Source organism: Mus caroli, unplaced genomic scaffold (assembly GCF_978045245.1).
Source record: "Mus caroli unplaced genomic scaffold, Mus_caroli_1 scaffold_5, whole genome shotgun sequence".
Lineage (NCBI taxonomy): Eukaryota > Metazoa > Chordata > Mammalia > Rodentia > Muridae > Mus > Mus caroli.
The window spans coordinates 58,774,418-58,795,694 of record NW_028227260.1 but is presented as its reverse complement, the minus strand read 5'-3'; the positions used below and the strand labels follow the sequence as shown (position 1 = coordinate 58,795,694).

At 38.4% G+C, this 21,277-nt stretch overlaps 1 pseudogene; it reads left to right on the top strand.

Annotated features, from left to right (window-relative positions):
• Positions 1–16,223: 16,223 nt before the first annotated feature.
• On the top strand, positions 16,224–19,765 carry LOC110286731 (importin subunit alpha-1-like; annotated as a pseudogene).
• The last annotated feature ends 1,512 nt before the right edge of the window (positions 19,766–21,277 follow it).

Below are 21,277 nucleotides of genomic sequence, written 5' to 3'. Positions count from 1 at the left end.
GTATGAGTCAAGTTCTTCTAAAAATGTGAACTATCATTAGATTTCAGAGTTTGTATAAAAAAATGCACATGCCAATATTTCTATTTAAAACATGTTCATGTTTTTATTCCTTTATTATTAAACTTACAGGTTTCATTTCACTTGCTTCTTCTAATTCTCCATCCCTTGCTAGACAAAGAAACAACTGTCAAAGATGATGTTGACTTAAGTAGGAATGTTTTCAAAATACTATAAATAGTATAAAATTTTGATGATGAATTTATGCCAAAACCTTTTATCAGAAGTATCTATAGCCTTGACTGAAATTCATTTAGTTTTCAGAAGAAAATTTACTTAAAGAAATATTTCTTCATAGCCTAATTTCTGACTGATAAGATTCACTATTATAAAGAATCAGGGAATTAAAATGTAAATTCATATTATAAAATACTTCACAGATCTGCCAATTTCTAGCTGTGACTGAGAAAATGAACTTGGTAATATGTATTCTGTATACGTGACAGTTTAACAAATGCTTCATGAGATAACTGAATATCTGGTATAGATATTTGTTATCTTACCCAGAGTAAGATGACAAACATATTTCTGCTCAACTGTAACCAACAGATTAGAAAATACTGCATATTTTGCATTCCCATCCTCTCTCCCCCTTTCTGTATAATAGTACATATATATTTTTATCTTAACTACTCATTACTTTTTTTCTATCTCAAATTCCCAATAATCTATTTTTCTTTTAAAAACAGTATTTCTTGGAGGCAGAGTCAGGCAGATGTCAGAGTCTGAGGGAAACCTAGTCTACAACATGAGTACCACAACAGCCAGAGCTACATAGTGAAACTATCAAAAAAGAAAGAAAGAAAGGAAGGAAGGAAGGAAGGAAGGAAGGAAGGAAGGAAGGAAGGAAGGAAGGAAGGAAGGAAGGAAGAAAGAAGAAAGAAAGAAAAAAAGAAAGAAAGAAAGAAAGAAAGAAAGAAAGAAAGAAAGGAAAAAGAAAAATCTATAAATAAATATATATTTATATATTATGTCATTTATCTTTCCCTTTCATCCCTCTTAACCCTCCAATATCCTTACCTGCTTTCAAATCTAAGATATATATATATATATACATATATATATATATATATATATATATATGTATATATTCACTGCTTTCAGTTTCAACTTTGGACAGCTTAAAAAGTAGAAATTTTACTCTTCTTTGTGGGTTACTATCATTATTTGTAGGATCAAATAATTTATTACCTGTTTATTCTTACTTAATGCTTTTAAAAATTATGTGTTAAATAAATCTTATTTCCTTAGAGTTGATATCAAACTACAAAAACTTATGACTGATACCAAGTTATACCTAGGAATGAGGATAAATGGTTTATCTTATGAACAGTGGTTGAGTAAAGATGTTTATGATTCTTTATGTAGAAGCAATAAATGTTATTTTAGATGATAATAGAACAAGACCTATCTATAGAAAAGTAGAAAATATAATTTTTTCAATTTGTTAAAGATATCTATATATCTATATCTCTCTATAAAATTGTGTAGCACTTTTAAAATTTGGAGAATCCAAACACTTCTGACTACATCAAAAAAAAAGGAAACAAATACTGAATACATATAGTAGAACATGTACTTGTAATACAATGTTCCAAGGCAATATTTCTCACAATAACTAAAAACTAGAAACTGCTAAAGTATGTGAATAGATAGATATTTAAAAAGATGTTATACATACATAAAAAAGGGTGTTGTGCAACCTTAAAGTGGATTGTATTATAGGGGGCTTTGGGAACATGATTCTGTTAGTAAGGCTCCTTTTGTAAAATCATGATGACCTTGTTTTGGATCCTTGCCGCTCCCATTATAAATGAGTACTAAGGAATTCTGGAAAGATCTGGGTTCTAGATTCTAAGAGTTAGTGGAAAGAAAACTGTGTTCACAATATAATGTGAAAAAAAAAAGTTTTTCAATAGCTCTGCTTAAAAATAAAAAACTAACTTAAATAGATGGATTGAAAAAAACATAAGGAATGATCATATATACTTAACTTAGTTATTTTTCTACTGCTGTGTCTTAAAGTCATGCGCAAGGCAAACTTCCAAAAGACATGTTTAATTTTTTAAGCTCATGACTCTAGAGGATTCAAACCTACAATTATAATGGTGAGAACTACAGCATCAGGCAGTGTTGGCCTGGAGTATTAGCTGAAAAATTACATCTTTACACATAAGCATGAGGCAGAGAGATCAGACTAGGAATGCTGTCAGGTTTTGAATTCTCAAAGACCACTCTCAATCAAAAATGTCCTCCAACAAGGCCATACTTTTTCATCCTTCCCCAACATGTCTAACAATTGGGGATCGAACATTCAAATATGTCACCCTGGGCTGCTACTCTTATTGAGACCATTAGAGAGCATTTCATCCCAATTCTGTGTAGGTGGGGAAAGGAGGATCTCTGTAGCTCATAGGCCTCAATCTAGGCAAATACAGACTGAGTAGTATACACTATCCCAAAAAGTAGATGAAAAGCAACTAAGCAGGACATCCTACATCAAACACTTCCCTCCATATTATGTGCACACATATGCACCAGCTAACATGCAAACATACACATGAATACAGTTTTAACAAGTCCTATGACATAAATATGTACCTTTAATGAAAATATTTGAGATAAAATTTTGTCAATTTCAAAGTTTCAAATACACCATAATTTGAGTTATATAACTTAGGTGCAATGGCTAAATTCATTGGTATGTAGCAGAAGTAAGACAGGTAGTTTATTTTGCAATTGGTGATATCTTTTCACTTTTTAAAAATTTTATTGAAAATAGGATCTTCTCTCATACAATGGATACAGACCATAGTTTTCCTTCTGTCTACTCCTCCAAACTCCCTCCACCTCCCCTATCCTCCAGATCCACTACCCCTTCACTTCGGATTCAGAAAGGAGCAGGCATCCAAGAGAGAACATGGACAATGGACAAAACAAGATACAATAAGACAAGCAAAAGCCCTCATATCAGGGTTTACAAGGAAACACAGTAGGATATAAAGAGTCCCAAGAACAGGCAAAACAGTCCCACTATTAGGACTCCCACAAAACACCAAGTGAAGAGACATAGCATATATGCAGATGACTTGGAGCAGGCTCATGTAGGCTTCATTCTTGCCCGTTCGGTTTCTGTGATCCCATATAAGCACCATTTAACTGATATTTTGAGCCATGTTCTCCTCAGATACTCTATCCCCTCTGACTCTTTCAATGTTCTGCATACTCTTTCCAGGGTTCCCCAAGCTCTAACAGGAGGGAGTTGATGGAAACCTCAAATTTAAACTCTCTCTCTCTCCACATGTTGTCTGTGAGTTTTAGTACCTGCCATCATCAACTGCCAGAAGAAGCATCTCTGATATCTACTGAACAAGTTACCAATTGATGTGGGTAGCAGAGTATGGTTAAGAATCATTTCATGGATCACAGGGCCCCCAATGGAGGAGCTAGAGAAAGTATCCAAGGAGCTAAAGAGATCTGCAACCCTATAGGTGGAACAACATTATGAACTAACCAGTACCCCGGAGCTCTTGACTCTAGCTGCATGTGTATCAAAAGATGGCCTAGTCGGCCATCACTGGAAAGAGAGGCCCATTGGACATGCAAACTTTATATGCCCTAGTACAGGGGATCGCCAGGGCCAAAAAATATGGGAATTGGTGGGTAGGGGAGTGGGGGGGGAGGGTATGGGGGACTTTTGGGATAGCTTTGGAAATGTAATTGAGGAAAATACGTAATAAAAAATATTTAAAAAATTAAAATATAAAGAATTAATTTTACTATCTGAAATTCCACACATAATTAATATAATAATTATTAATTTAGGTAATAATATTTACAGTTGTCAATAAATCGTCATTAATGAATATATATGAAAAAATCATTTCATGGATTATTTTTTGACTGTAGTATTTGGTTCTACCATAAGTCTCTGGGTTACCAAGTTTACAGATCCTAGTCACCCAGGCAGTGCAGAGCATGGGCTCAGTCTCATGGTGTGAGCTACAGACTAAACCACACATTGGTGGGCCACTGGCACAAGTTCTACGTTACCATTGACCCATTGCATCTTGCAGATTGTTTTATGGCTGGGTTGACATCTAGGTTTCTTGTTCTATAGCCTGCAGATCACCTTCTCACACTAAAGAGACTATAGCAGAGTGGTGTGTACTCCCTGCTCCACTTCTCATGCCTGCAAGGTAAATGCTTTATTATTGAATCCTATCCACAAACATGAATTATTCACATTGTACAGTGAATGATTTTATGGACTTATCTTCATATTTAATAAATTACTTTTCATAATTGATTCTTTTCTTAATATTTGTTCATTTATTTGTAGTTTGTCAGGGAAAATGCATATACTGCTTAACCAAGGCAATCATTCTACTAATGAGCTATATAACCAGGGATGTATTGCTTCTTTTAAAAATAGATTTGTGAAAGTGTAATTTTTATAATGTATAATTACCACTTTATATTTTATGTTATTTCACAAGTTATTGCAAATATCATCCAAAATTTAATGTGAAAATATGTTATAACTGAAAAGGAATTTCATGAGTACTGCAGGAAACCTTTCACTTTTACCACACCATACTGTCCATCTCTGAACAATCACTGATCTATTTGACATTTTATGTATTTGTCAATTTAACATTTATTAGAAGCAGGAAAATACAATATTTATTTAATTCTGTGATTGGTTTCATTTAATAAGCAAAGCCCTACAAGGATTTACTTTACTGTAACATATATCAATATTTTGCAAAATTTTATAAGATTTGTATTATTTATCTTTTTATTATTTCTTTGTGAATTTAACTTTATATTACCCTATTCCACTCTTCTCCTTGTCCCTTCATACTTGTCCTCTGCCCTTGTAACCTCCCCACCAAAAGAAAAAATATTCATTGTGAAAGCTGTACTGTGTTACAATATATCACACAGTGTACGATTTTGTCCATACATCTTTTCTTATAAATGTTCTTTGCAATGAGTCATTGGTCTTGTTCAAGACCTCTGGCTTCTGCTACACTAGCAATACTGGATCCTAACCTAGACTTCACGTAGATATCATTTTGCCCTATATCATGGAGATCCTATAGCCTTGGATCTTTAGGACATGCCCCTTCATATCCTCCAGCAGTTCATAGATATTGGTGTTGGTCTACTCAAAGGCCTTGATCTGGGCTTTGGTGGTATATGAGCTCTTCAGTTCATCAGATCTCTAGCACCCACACCACTAGGGCAAGATCTCTGGTACTGTCCTAGCTAGCTTATCCAATGGTGCAGCTGGCAAAGGGCAGTGCCAAGTCTCCCACACCCATGTTCTTAGGTCAGCTCACCTGTGTCCCTCCCACCAGGGTCAGCTCTATTGTCCTGTCCAGGTGAGAATCCCCTTAGTGCCACTGAAAGTGAGGGACATTTCCAGCTCTCCTGCTTTCATGACCCTAGGGCCAGCTTTCTTTCTTACAGTATGTGGCAGCTGGGAGGTATCTCTCCTTTACCAATGCCACCACCTAGCAGACAATGGCAGGGCTAGATCTCCAACATTCATACTTTCAAGACTGGCTCGCAACTTACACAAACAAGACCAACTCGACTCTGATTGTGCTTCCTGGGAGAGGGTCAGGACCCACTCTATCTATTATTGCAGCTTATGAGGAGCAGGGCCAGATATCCTGCTTTCATGCCTTCTGGGTCAGCTTTCCCATAATGCCCCATAAGGGAGTTGATTCAGTTATACACAACACTCAGACATCAGCATGGCTCCAGAAGGCAGAACAGTCTAGGGATGTGTGTCTGAGCATTGGTTGTAACAGACTCCCGCTGCTGAAGGGTTATAAACAAAGACATGATCCTTGATGGCAGCGTGGACCAAGACCTCATCATGTCCTTAGGTAGCATAGCTGGCTACTCACATTAGGATGTTTCTCACTACCTTCAAGACTCCACTTTGCCTCTCTCCATTGCAAACATTTTCAAAATAAGATCACTGTATTGTCAGAGATAATTTTTAAAAATTAGTGTTTGTTAATTGTACAAAAGGATTTTAGTTTGATATTTACATACACACATACAGTATACCTATTTATAGTAATTCCTTCTATTAGTGTTTTTATCTGTCTTATTCTCATTCATTTCTCCCTTTCCTTATATACCTCTAGTATTTTTCTTGTTATTTTAATTTCCTTTTCATCTCATAGGTTTCAAGTATGAGAAAAATATCTTTGTGGAACTGTCTTATTTCAATCAATATGATGATTTCTGGTTGTATCAATTTTTCTATAAATTCAATTAATTGATTTGACTTATAAATGTAACTCTATTATGTATAACCTCACTGTTTCTTTATGCATTCATTATCATATATATTGGTTCTATGATCTGCCTTTTATGAATGGTGTCACTTTAAACATGTTTGGCCTGTAGCTCTGTAGTAACTCAACATGGATTGTTTAGGGGTATATCTAGAAGTTTTAGCAGTAGGTGCTATTAAAGTTCTACTTCTAAATCTGTCTTATCTATCTATCTATCTATCTATCTATCTATCTATCTATCTATCTATCTATCTATCTATCTATCTAAACTTCATTCTGATTTTCAGAGTAACTGAGTTAATTTATCGTCCATTAACCAGTGGAAAATTGCTCATTTTGTTCTGTATTCTCTTTAGTGCTTCTTGTTTGTTTTCTTAATGATAGGTATTTCAATCTAAATCATATAAAACAACAATTTTTTTCTACTTTACATTTTTCTGATGTCTAAGATTGTTCAACATTTCACATATTCATTGGGCATTTATTTTTAATAGGTTTAGTTCATTTGCCAATTTATTGATAAAACCATTACTTAGTTTGCATTTTATTGCAGTAATAAAAACCAAAACAAAAGGCAATTTGTAGAAGAAAGAGCATATTTCATCTTACAGCTTATAGTTCACCACGAAGGGAAATAAGGACAAGAACTCATGAAAGAAATTTGGAGGCAGGGAGGCAGGAACATTATATACATTACCATTCAAAAGAGGATGAAATGGAGCATAGTGAGTAAATACTGGAACAAAACACAACTGAAAACTAGCTGGGAAAACTCTAAACTCCTAAGCTCCACGTTTAATATCAAATCTCTCCTCATATCTTCAACTCTTCTCTTCTTTCTTTTGTTGTTGTTGTTGTTGTTGTTGTTGCAATGTACTTCTCTTGGGCTGTTTTCACTCCCTGTTAGGAACTTCCTTGCATGGTATCCTAGAGCTCTGGCATTCCTAACATCTAGGGGTATTGGAGTCAAGCTAAGCTTCACCTTCACAGCATCATGCATTTATGCAAAGCCTTTCCAGACCACCATGCATACACATCCATGCCACATTCCTGGCATCAGTGGCTGTCCTTAGCCATAGAGGTAGATTCTAAAGCCAGAATCACATGCCTGAATCTGCCAAGTTCTGTGGCTGAGGCTGAAATATAGGCCACTTGTTCAAATATATTATCATCAGCTTACTGATTTCAGTGGTTTCCTTCACTGTCTAAGCTTTGCTATCTTGGAACTTGCTCTGTAGACCAGGTCTCATCTCCCAATAATGCCATCTCCTATCAGCCTATGGGGAACATTTTCATTAAAATCATCACATGGACTCAGCAAGTTGTATTTATACATTTGTGCATACTTATACATACATACATATATACATATATACATACATACATACATACATACATACATACATACATACATGTGTGTGGAATAATAATAATAATAAATGAGGCTTGTTAGACGGGGATACACAGAAGATATTGGAGGAGGGTACCTTAGACTGATGGAAGAAGAACAGGCTATGAGCGAAGAGATGACTATTTCTCAATTAAACATATATTTTATCTTATTGCAAAAAGGCCACCAACAGTTTGGGAAAGGATCTTTAACAATCCTAAATCAGATATGGCATTAATATCCAATAAATATAAAGAACTCAAGAAGCTGGACTCCAGAAAATCAAATAACCCCATTAAAAAATGGGACTCAGAGCTAAACAAAGAATTCTTACCTGAGGAATACTGAATGGCCGAGAAGCACCTGAAAAAATGTTCAGCATCCTTAATCATCAGGGAAATGCAAATCAAAACAACCCTAAGATTCCACCTCACACCAGAGAGAATGGCTAAGATAAAAAAGTTCAGGTGACAGCAGATGCTGGCGAGGATGTGGAGAAAGAGAAACACTCCTCCATTGTTGATGGGATTTCAAGCGGTTACAACAGCTCTGGAAGTCAATTTGGCAGTTCCTCAGAAAACTGGACATATAACTACCTGAGGACACAGCAATACCACTATTGGGCATATACCCAGAAGACGCTCCAACATGTAATGAGAACACATGCTCCATTATGTTCATAGCAGCCTTATTTATAATAGCCAGAAGCTGGAAAGAACCCAGAAGTTCCTCAACAGAGGAATGGATACAGAAAATGTAGTACATTTACACAATGTAGTACTACTCAGCTATTAAAAAGAATGAATTTATGAAATTCCTAGGCAAATGGATGGACCTGGAGGGCATCATCCTGAGTGAGGTAACCCAATCACAAAAGAACTCACATGATATGTACTCACTGATAAGTGGATATTAGCCCAGGTACTTAGAATACCCAAGATACAAGATACAATTTGAAAAACACATGAAACTCAAGAAGAACGAAGACCAAAGTGTGGACACTTTGGCCCTTCTTAGAATTGGGAACAAAACACCCATGGAAGGAGTTACAGAGACAATTTTTGGAGCTGAGACGAAAGGATGGAGCATCTAGAGACTGTCATACTAAAGGATCCATTCCATAATCAGCTTCCAAACCCTGACACCATTGCGTACACTAGCAAGATTTTGCTGAAAGGACCCAGACATAGCTGTCTCTTGTGAGGCTATGCAGGGGCCTGGCAAAGACAGAAGTGGATGTTCACAGTCAGCTATTGGGTGGAACATAGGGCTCCCAACGGAGGAGCTAGAGAAAGCACCCAAGGAGCTAAAGGGGTTTGCAACCTTATAGGTGGAACAACAATATGAACTAACGAGTATCTCCGGAGCTCATGTCTCATCCTGTATATGTATCAGAAGATGGCCTCATAGGTCATCATTGGGAAGAGACGCCCCTTGGACTTTCATACTTTATATGGTTCAGTACAGGGGAAGGCCAGGGCCAAGAAGTGGGAGTGGGTTGGTAGGGGAGTGGGAAGGGAGGGTCTGGGGGACTTTTGGGATAGGATTTGAAATGTAAATGAAGAAAATACCTAATTAAAAAATAAATTAGGAGAAGGGAGCGCAATCTTGGTGCTGGGACTCCTCCTAACTTAGGAACTTAGTCTGCACAGGTGAGAGTGTGCACCACAGAGGCAGACAGCTTCTGGGACAGGCGGGAGCCACAGAGCTGCTGAGGCAGCACCCTTTTCGGGCCACAGACATCTGGCACGCTCCCAGCCAGAGGACAGTGGTCCTGCCCTGCACAGGAGCCCTCTGCCTCAGGAGCAGGGAGTGCCATCTTGGATCCCGGACTCTGACAAACTTAGGAACTTAGTCTGCACAGGTGAGAGTGTGCACCACAGAAGCTGACAGCTTCTGTGACCTGACAAAGCAACACAGCATCTGGGAAAGGTCTTGTTTTGGGCCTTCTTCTTCGGCCAGGAGGAGGTCCAAACATCAGATATCTGTGCACCTTCCCTGTAAGAGGAGAACTTGTCAGCAGAGACTGCTCTAACCACTGAAACTCAGAGGAGAGAGCCTGTCTCCCAGGTCTGCTGATAGACGGTAATCAGAATCACCAGAAGAACAATCTCTAAACAGAGACAACTATAACAACTCCAGAGATTACCAGATGGCGAGAGGTAAACGTAAGAATCTTACTAACAGAAACCAAGACCACTCACCATCATCAGAACCCAGCACTCCCACTTCGCCCAGTCCAGGGCACCCCAACACACCTGAAAAGCTAGACCTGGATTTAAAAGCATATCTCATGATGATGGTAGAGGACATCAAGAAGGACTTTAATAACTCACTTAAAGAATTAAAGAAGAACATTGCTAAAGAGTTACAAGTCCTTAAAGAAAAACAGGAAAACACATCCAAATAGATGATGGAAATGAACAAAACAATACTAGACCTAAAAAGGGAAGTATACACAATAAAGAAAACCCAAAATGAGGCAACACTGGAGATAGAATCCCTAGGAAATAAATCTGGAACCATAGATGCGAGCATCAGCAACAGAATACAAGAGATGGAAGAGAGAATCTCAGGTGCAGAAGATTCCATAGAGAACATCGGCACAACAATCAAGGAAAATGGAAAATGCAAAAAGATCATAACTCAAAACATCCAGGAAATCCAGGACACAATGAGAAGACCAAACCTATGCATAATAGGAGTGGATGAGAATGAAGATTTTCAACTCAAAGGACCAGCAAACATCTTCAACAAAATTATAGAAGAAAACTTCCCAAATCTAAAGAAAGAGATGCCCATGAACATACAAGAAGCCTACAGAACTGCAAATAGACTGGACCAGAAAAGAAATACCTCCCAACACATAATAATCAGAACAACAAATGCACTAAATAAAGATAGAATACTAAAAGCAGTAAGAGTAAAAGGCCAAGTAACATATAAAGGCAAGCCTATCAGAATTACACCAGATTTTTCACCAGAGACTATGAAAGCCAGAAGATCCTGGACAGATGTTATACAGACACTAAAAGAACACAAATTCCAGACCAGGCCTCTATACCCAGCCAAACTCTCAATTAACATAGATGGAGAATCCAAAGTATTCCACGACAAAACCAAATTCACACATTATCTCTCCACAAATCCAGCCCTTCAAAGGATAATAACGGAAAAAACCAATACAAGGACGGGAACCAAGCCCTAGAAAAAACAAGAAGGTAATCCCTCAACAAACCTAAAAGAAGACAGCCACAAGAACAGAATGCCAACTTTAACAGCAAAAATAACAGGAAGCAACAGTTACTTTTCCTTAATATCTCTTAATATCAATGGACTCAATGCCCAATAAAAAGACATAGACTAACAAACTGGCTACATAAACAAGACCCAACATTTTGCTGCTTACAGGAAACTCATCTCAGAGAAAAAGATAGACACTACCTCAGAATGAAAGGCTGGAAAACAATTTTCCAAGCAAATGGTATGAAGAAACAAGCTGGAGCAGGCACTCTAATATCTGATAAGATTGACTTCCATCCCAAAGTCATCAAAAAAGACAGGGAGGGGCACTTCATACCCATCAAAGCTAAAATACTCCAAGAGGAACTATCAATTCTGAATATCTATACTCCACATAAAAAGGCAGCCACATTCATTAAAGAAACTTTAGTAAATCTCAAAGCACACATTGCACCTCATACAATAATAGTGGAAGACTTCAACACACCACTTTCACCATTGGACAGATCATGGAAACAGAAAATAAACAGGGACACAGTGAAACTAAAAGAAGTTATGAATCAAATGGATCTGGCAGATATCTACAGAACATTCTATCCTAAAACAAAAGGATATACCTTCTTCTCAGCACCTCATGGTAACTTCTCCAAAATTGACCACATAATTGGTCACAAAACAGGCCTCAACAGATACAAAAATATTGAAATTGTCCCATGCATCCTATCAGATCACCATGAACTAAGGCTGATCTTCCATAACAAAATAAATAATAGAAAGCCAACCTTCACGTGGAAACTGAACAACACTCTTCTCAATGATACCTTGGTCAAGGAAGGAATAAAGAAAGAAATTAAGGACTTTTTAGAGTTCAATGAAAATGAAGCCACAACATACCCAAACGTATGGGACACAATGAAAGCATTTCTAAGAGGAAAACTCATAGCTCTGAGTGCCTCCAAAAAGAAACTAGAGAGAGCACACACTAGCAGCTTGACAACAAACCTAAAAGCACTAGAACAAAAGGACGCAAATTCACCCAAGAGGAGTAGACAGCAGGAAATAATCAAACTCAGGGGCGAAATCAACCAAGTGGAAACAAGAAGAAATATTCAAAGAATAAACCAATCAAGGAGCTGGATCTTTGAGAAAATCAACAAGATAGATAAACCCTTAGCCAGACTCACTAGAGGGCACAGGGAAAGCATTCTAATTAACAAAATCAGAAATGAAAAAGGAGACATAACAACAGATCCTGAAGACATCCAAAACACCATCAGATTCTTCTACAAAAGCTATACTCAACAAAACTGGATAACCTGAATGAAATGGAGAAGTTCCTAGACAGATACCAGGTACCAAAGTTGAATCCAGATCAGGTTAATGATCTAAACAGCCCTATATCCCCCAAAGAAATAGAGGCAGTCATTAATAGTTTCCCAACCAAAAAAAGCCCAGGACCAGATGGGTTTAGTGTAGAGTTCTATCAGACATTCAAAGAAGATCTAATCCCAGTTCTTCACAAACTATTCCACAAAATAGAAACAGAAGGTACTCTACCCAACTCATTCTATGAAGCCACAATTACTCTGATACCTAAACCACAAAAAGACCCAACATAGATAGAGAACTTCAGACCAATTTCCCTTATGAATATCGATGTAAAAATCCTCAATAAAGTTCTTGCTAACCGAATCCAAGAACACATCAAAACAATCATCCATCCTGACCAAGTAGGTTTCATCCCAGGGATGCAGGGATGGTTCAATATACGGAAATCCATCAACGTAATCCAGTATATAAACAAACTCAAAGACAAAAACCACATGATGATCTCGTTAGTTGCAGAAAAATCATTTGACAAGATCCAACACCCTTTCATGATAAAAGTCTTGGAAAGATCAGGAATTCAAGGCCCATACCTAAACATGATAAAAACAATCTACAGCAAACCAGTAGCCAACATCAAAGTAAATGGTGAGAAACTTGAAGCAATCCCTCTAAAATCAGGGACTAGATAAGGCTGTCCACTTTCTCCATACCTATTCAACATTGTACTTGAAGTCCTAGCCAGATCAATTCGACAAAAAAAGGAGATCAAAGGGATATAAATTGGAAAAGATGAAGTCAAAATATCACTTTTTGCAGATGATATGATAGTATACATAAGTGACCCTAAAAATTCCACCAGAGAACTCCTAATCCTGATAAACAGCTTCGGTGAAGTAGCTGGATATAAAATTAACTCAAAGAAATCAATGGCCTTTCTCTACACAAAGAATAAACAGGCTGAGAAAGAAATTAGTGAATCAACACCCTTCTCAATAGTCACAAATAATATAAAATATCTTGGCGTGACTCTAACTAAGGAAGTGAAAGATCTGTATAATAAAAACTTCAAGTCTCTGAAGAAAGAAATTATAGAAGATCACAGAAGATGGAAAGATCTCCCATGCTCATGGATTGGCAGGATCAACATTGTAAAAATGGCTATCTTGCCAAAGGCAATCTACAGATCAATGCAATCCCCATTGAAATTCCAACTTAACTCTTTAACGAATTAGAAAGTGCAATCTGCAATATCATCTGGAATAACAAAAAACCTATGATAGCAAAAACTCTTCTCAAGGATAAAAGAACTTCTGGTGGAATCACCATGCCCGACCTAAAGCTTTATTACAGAGCAATTGTGATAAAAACTGTGTGGTACTGGTATAGTAACAGACAAGTAGATCAATGGAATAGAATTGAAGACCCAGAAATGAACCCACACACCTATGGTCACATGATCTTCGACAAGGGAGCTAAAACCATCCAGTGGAAGAAAGACAGCATTTTCAACAAATGGTTCTGGCACAACTGGTTGTTAACATGTAGAAGAATGGGAATCGATCCATTCCTATCTCTTTGTACTAAGGTCAAGTCTAAGTGGATCAAGGAACTTCACATAAAACCAGAGACACTGAAACTTATAGAGGAGAAAGTGGGGAAAAGCCTAGAAGATATGGGCACAGGGGAAAAAATCTTGAATAGAACAGCAATGGCTTGTGCTGTAAGATCGAGAATTGACAAGTGGGACCTCAGGAAACTACAAAGCTTCTGCAAGGCAAAAGACACCATCAATAAGACAAAAAAAAAAAAAAAAAACCACCAACAGATTGGGAAAGGATCTTTACCTATCCTAAAGCAGATAAGGGACTAATATCCAATGTATATAAAGAACTCAAGAAGGTGGACTCCAGAAAATCAAATAACCCCATGAAAAAATGGGGCTCAGAACTGAACAAAGAATTCTCACCTGAGGAATACCGAATGGCAGAGAAGCACCTGAAAAAATGTTCAATATCCTTAATCATCAGGGAAATGCAAATCAAAACATCCTTGAGATTCACCTCACACCAGTCAGAATGGCTAAGATCAAAAATTCAGGTGACAGCAGATGCTGGAGAGGATGTGGAGAAAGAGGAACACTCCTCCATTGTTGGTGGGATTGCAAGCTTGTACAACCACTCTGGAAATCAGTCTGGCAGATCCTCAGAAAATTGGATATAGTACTACCGGAGGATCCAGCAATACCTCTCCTGGGCATATATCCAGAAGATATCCCAACCGGTAAAAAGGACACATGCTCCACTATGCTCATAGCAGCCTTATTTATAATAGTCAGAAGCTGGAAAGAACCCAGATGCCCCTCAACAGAGGAATGGATACAGAAAGTATGGTACATTTACACAATGGAGTACTACTCATCTATTAAAAGGAATGAATTTATAAATTTCCTAGTCAAATGGATGGACCTGGAGGGCATCATCTTGAGTGAGGTAACGCAATCACAAAGGAACTCACACAATATGTATTCACTGATAAGTGTATATTAGCCCAAAACTTAGGATCCCCAAGATATAAGATACAATTTGCTAAACGCATGAAACTCAAGAAGAATGAAGACCAAAGTGTGGACACTATGCCCCTTCTTAGAATTGGGAACAAATCACCCATGGAAGGAGTTACAGAGACAAAGTTTGGAGCTGTGATGAAAGGATGGACCATCTATAGACTGCCATATCCAGGGATCCATCCCATAATCAGCTTCCAAACGCTGACACCATTGCATACACTAGCAAGATTTTGCTGAAAGGACCCAAATATAGCTGTCTCTTGTGAGACTATGCCGGGGCCTAGCAAACACAGAAGTGGATGCTCACAGTCAGCTATTGGATTATCACAGGGCTCCCAATTGAGAAGCTAGAGAAAGTACCCAAGGAGCTAAATGGATCTGCAACCCTATCGTTGGAACAACATGATGAACTAACCAGTACCCCGGAGCTCTTGTCTCTAGCTGCATATGTATTGAAAGATGGCCTAGTTGGCCATCTCTGGAAAGAGAGGCCCATTGGACTTGCAAACTTTATATGCCCCAATATAGGGGAATGCCAGGGCCAAAAGAATGGGAATGAGTGGGTAGGGATGTGGGGGGGTATGGGGGACTTTTGGGATAGCATTGGAAATGTAATTGAGGAAAATATGTAATAAAAAATATTAAAAATTAAAAAGAAATAAATAAAAAATAAAAAGAGTTTTAGACAAAAAAAATAAATTAATAAACATATATTTAATTACCCAAGGAGCTAAAGGGAACTGCAACCCTATAAGTGGAACAACAATATGAACTAACCAGTACCCCAGAGCTCTTTTCTCTAGCTGCATATGTATCAAAAGATGGCCTAGTCAGCCATCACTGCAAAGAGAGGCCCATTGGACTTGCAAACTTTATATGCCCCAGTAGAGGGGAACCCCAGGGCCAAAAAGGGGGAGTAGTTGGGTAGGGGACTGGGGGGGGGTGGTGGATATGGGGGACTTTTGGGATAGCATTGAAAATGTAAATGAGGAAAATACCTAATAAAAAATAAATTAAAAAAATAAGAAAACAGAGGTAGAAAAAAAAATTTATTTCAAATTGTGCCATTCATCAAATTTAAGAAGAGTAACTCTCTTAATATCATTTACATGTATTGTATTTTTGATGCATAGAATGTTTTGATTGTTTAGGTTTATGTTTTATCCTGCAAAATTGTTGAATTTCCTAGTTCTTAAAAAATAGTACCAGACGAAGTCTGAGGGTTGAAGGGTAGCAGATGTTTCCACAGCTGTCTACCCGCAGCTTGAGTGCCCTGCACAGCCGCTGTACAGCTTTCCTCCTTCTTCCTGCAGCCATGTTCCTGAAAGAGAATGCTAACTTACCAGCTGCTCGACTTAACAGAGTCAAGAACAAGTGGAAGGACAGTACAGAAATGTGTCGCTGCGGAATAGAAGTTAATGTGGAACTCAGGAAAGCTAAAAAAAGATGAGCAGATGCTGAAAAGGAGAAACGTCAGCTCCTTTCCTGATGATGATACTTCTCCACTACAAGAAAACCAGAACAACCAGGGTACTGTAAATTGGTCTGTTGTGGACTTTGGTTTTTTTTTTTTTTTTTACTTTTTTAATACTTTAATTTTGGATCTCTACTTTGTATACATGATTGTTATTTCAAGCTGCTTCGAATCTTTTGTAAAGCAAGAGAGTTTTACCACACTAATGATGCTTCCCAGACACCAACAGTCCAGGTTCCATCAGCCCCACATTGCACTCGTTCACTCACGAGTTTGCTAGACATTCACTGGGCAGTTGTTTTGGACTAGGCGTGGTACAAGGCGCTGAGAGCCACTATGAACAAACGTCTGTCACGGAGCTCACAGTCTAGTGGTAAATGACTGAGGCAAAGAGAGGTAAGTGACTTACTTACCCACTGAGGTAGAGTGCGCTAGGTGATTGGGAAGGCGGGCTGAGAGCTGAGGCGGGGTACAATGCACAGGAGGTAAGGCCCCCTGACTGAAGAGCAAGGCTGCACACAGAAACACATTGTAAAATCTGCTCACAAAAAGCGGAATAATGCTTTTAACTTCACTAGGACCAAATCACATTGTAGTGAACTGATCTGTTGCCAGATGAAATTCTGTACTTTCCCACAATGCTTTGAGTCATGTCACCAATCTTCTGGGACATAATGACTCTGTAGGCAGATTAAAATTCAAGAAGTTTGTGGCTCCAATTGTAGCACTGGGGAGCGTATTAAAATACTTTAAGTATATGAACCTAAATGTACAGGCATCTATGAAACTTCTACATGTAAAACTTTAGAAAACTCTCTCATCCCCATCCAGAGAGTTCTAATAAGTTACGGGAACTGAGAAACTAGAGATCTGTCTGTCATTTTTCCCTACATACATTATTTTGGGTGTTCTAGGGTCTAAGTGTCACTCACACATATTTCGTAAGTCATCTAAACATGATACAGATATATACAAAGGCGCCACATTTGGCCTCGTGTGTGCACCTCACCAGTGCACAACACCTAACTGCAAATGTGAACTAGTGTAAGGCAATTCTTCTGTGAGGCAAACACTATCCATCAGGGCAGGGCACAGTCCACGACCAGCTGTCCAGCTGTCTGTCCTTGTGCTAGTCTTTGTGATAACATGATTTCAGGAAGCAAGAGGTCTATTTCACTGACCAAAGGCAGCAAAGAATTATCTGGAGAGCTGATTCTGGTTGAGGAACCCATCAGGAACCCGTGCCGGAGGTGACTCGGAAGAATACTACTGGCCTTCAGTGCGGCCACCAGTCTACGATAAGAGCACAAGCACTCCGAGGAGACTTATTGCTGAGAATCAAATGATGGGCACATGATTCACCCACACTGGATGGGGCACATGATTCACCCACTCGGGATGCTCCAAAGACCTTCGTCACTCTGCACTGCTACCAGCCGCTCGCTCTGAGTTCTTCACTCACTGAGGAGGCTGGTCTTCTTTCTCTGGGCATTGTGGATGGCTGCTTTTAGATGGAGAGGCTCCTATTCCATCAGTGGTTTTACCATTTGAATGGTTCTGTTCTACTTCACACAAATATACATCAATGGGTTCTTTGGTGCTCCTAATATGTACTGTGATAGAATCTTCTCTGGGAGCTGGAACACCCAGTCTGGTTTCCTCTGGAGCCTTCACTGCAATGACAATCTGTTCATGGAAAGCTTGAATGCCGTGAATATCCTGATAGGTTACATACGCTAGTCTTTCATTTTCCTTGTCATCTGTTAACTCCAACAGTTGCTGAGCACAATCTTTAATCAACTCGTCCAAGGCGTCTTCCATGGCCGACAGGTCGGAGAGCTCTGCTTTCAGCTTCTTCTGCTGGGGTGCGGAGGACATTGTTAAAGGCATAAACAGTAACAATTTGGAAAGCCAGCTCCAAACTACTCAAGCTGCTCTGAAATTGCTTTCTATAGACAACATCATCAGGGCTGGTTTGATCCCAAAATTTATGTCCTTCTTGGGCAAAACTGGTTGTAGTTCTATTCAGTTTGAGTCTGCTTGGGCACTCACCAACATTGCTTCTGGAACATCTGAACAGACCAAATCTGTGGTGGATGGAGGTGCTATCCCAGCATTTATTTCTCTCTTGGCATCTCTCCATGCTCACTTCAGAGAGCAAGCTGTTTGGGCTCTTGGAAACATTGCAGGTGATGGTTCAGCTTTCCTAGACTTAGTTATCAAACACGGTGCTATTGACCCACTGTTGGCACTTCTTGCAGTTCCTGATCTGTCATCCTTGGCATGTGGTTACTTATGTAATCTTACCTGGACGCTTTCAAACCTTTGTAGAAACAAGAACCCTGCACCTCCCTTAGACGCTGTTGAATAGATTCTTCCTACTTTAGTTCGACTCCTGCACCACAATGATCCAGAAGTATTAGCAGATTCCTGCTGGGCCATTTCCTACCTGACTGATGGTCCAAATGAGCGCATTGAGATGGTTGTGAAGAAAGGAGTTGTTCCCCAACTTGTGAAGCTTCTAGGAGCTACTGAACTGCCCACTGTGACTTCCGCACTAAGAGACATAGGGAATATTGTCACTGGAACAGAAGAACAGACTCAGAAAGTGATAGATGCAGGAGCACTTGCAGTCTTTCCCAGCCTGCTAACAAACCCCAAAACTAATATTCAGAAGGAGGCCACATGGACAATGTCGAACATTATAGCTGGACGCCAGTACCAGATACAGCAAGTTGTGAATCACGGCCTAGTCCACTTTCTTGCTGGTTTCCTCTCTAAGGTAGACTTTAAGACACAGAAGGCGGCCACATGGGCTATAACCAACTATACCAGTGGTAGGACTGTTGAAAAGATTGTGTATCTCATTCATTGTGGGATAATAGAACCTTTGATGAACCTCTTGAGTGCAAAAGTTACCAAGATTATTCAGGTTATTCTTGATGCCATTTCAAATATCTTTCAGGCTGCAGAGAAACTAGGTGAGACAGAAAAGCTCAGTATAATGATTGAAGAATGTGGAGGCTTGGATAAAATTGAAGCACTACAGAGCCATGAAAACGAGTCTGTATGCAGGGCCTCATTGAAGTTAATTGAGAAGTACTTCTCAGTGGAGGAAGAGGAAGATCAAAATGTGGTGCCAGAAACTACCTCTGAAGGCTTCGCCTTCCAACTTCAGGATGGAGCTCCTGGGACCTTTAACTTCTAATGTCCAGCCAAGGCACAAAGTTGTTAGCTATGTGCTGTGCTATTCTGTGTTCTCATAGATTTGTCTTACTGTCTCTCTACTAAGCACTCTTTTTAAATGTGGTTTGTTATTGTAGCACTTTTTACAAAAGAAACTATACTTGAACAGTTATAAACTGTACATACTCTATGAAGCTGTCCTCCAAATTTATTTCTATGTGGAATTTCGTATCCTTTCATGTCCTGTAAATAAAGATTAAAGTTCCATTCTTTAAAAAAAAATAGTGCCAAATGGAGCTCTGAAAGAATTTGAAGTAAAATGTGCAGGTCTATATAGGAGTATTTGGAGAGAAGAAAGGAAGGGGGACATGTTTTAATAAATTATAATATCAAAAAATGAAACAAAAATTCATATGTGTTCATTTCAGTTTTATGTTAATAAAATCCAGCTATCTGCAGAGACAGATTTACTCATGTCCTTTTGATCTTTTAGTTGCTAGATCCCCTAAATATATTTTGCTATCTAATAATTCTAATTATGACTTCCAATTAGTGTTGAAAAACAGTGACAAAACTTACTATGTATACCAGATTCCTGATATCTTAGTAATGGCTATAATTTGTTAAACCATTACAGATACTGTAATTGTATGTTTGTGATATATTACCTTAATTTTGTTAAAACACATTCATTTTATATTTAGAATATTGAGTTTTTCATAGAAGGATATCTATGAGAAAATTGTGTCTATACTTTTGGATGAAACATTTTGAGAAAACGTCATTCTATGTAGCCCTGGTTTATTTGGTGTTTACTAGGATGCTCATGCTCACTTTGAGCCCAGGTTTGTGGCAATATTTCTGCCTCAGTATGCTAACTTTTTCCTTTACAAGTGTAAACTGCTATATGCTTAATCCTGCCTATAACTGTCCATATAATCTTATTTTAGTAACTTGTTTTATTAACACAGGTTAAACAGTCATTGATTTGGGTAGCCTCTGCTAGCCTTGCGTTTATGAGGTAATACTTATTGATCACAGAACGTGATTTTTTTTTAATGTGTTAGATGTTTATTCTGCTTCAGAGCAACTCTCTGCAGATTGTACATCTGAGCTTGCTCCTCATTCCTTATAGTGGTTTTCAATTTTCATTTGTTGTAATGTCATGGTTTGTTTTTGCCTTAAGAGAAATAATGACCCTTGTGAAGTTAGCTTGAAATTTTTCAATTTGATGCTGGGAATTGAACTCAGGATTACCTCTGGAAGAGCAGGCAGTGCTCTTAATCCCTGAACCATCTCTCCAGCACCTCTTTGAGGATTTTATATGTAAAGATTGCTGCATCATTTTCCTTTTGCTCTCTCTCACTTTTCCAACTCTTGTGTACTGTTCAACCAACTACTTTCCAATTTATGATCCCTTCTCCTGTAATTATTTTTATTTATACACATACGTACACATGTACACACACACACAAACACACTCACACACACACACACACACACACACACACACACACACACACACACACACACACACACTCTAGTAGCAGCTTCTCCTCTGTTCTATGATCTTTCCAGCCACGAGTTCTAGTTTATAGTACTAGATATGAGTTACTTTGTATTTTTCAGGTCTTAAATACAACTGTTTGTTATAGCCAAGATTAATAGTGCCCCCAAGATATACCTAGATAAACATATATAGATGTAGA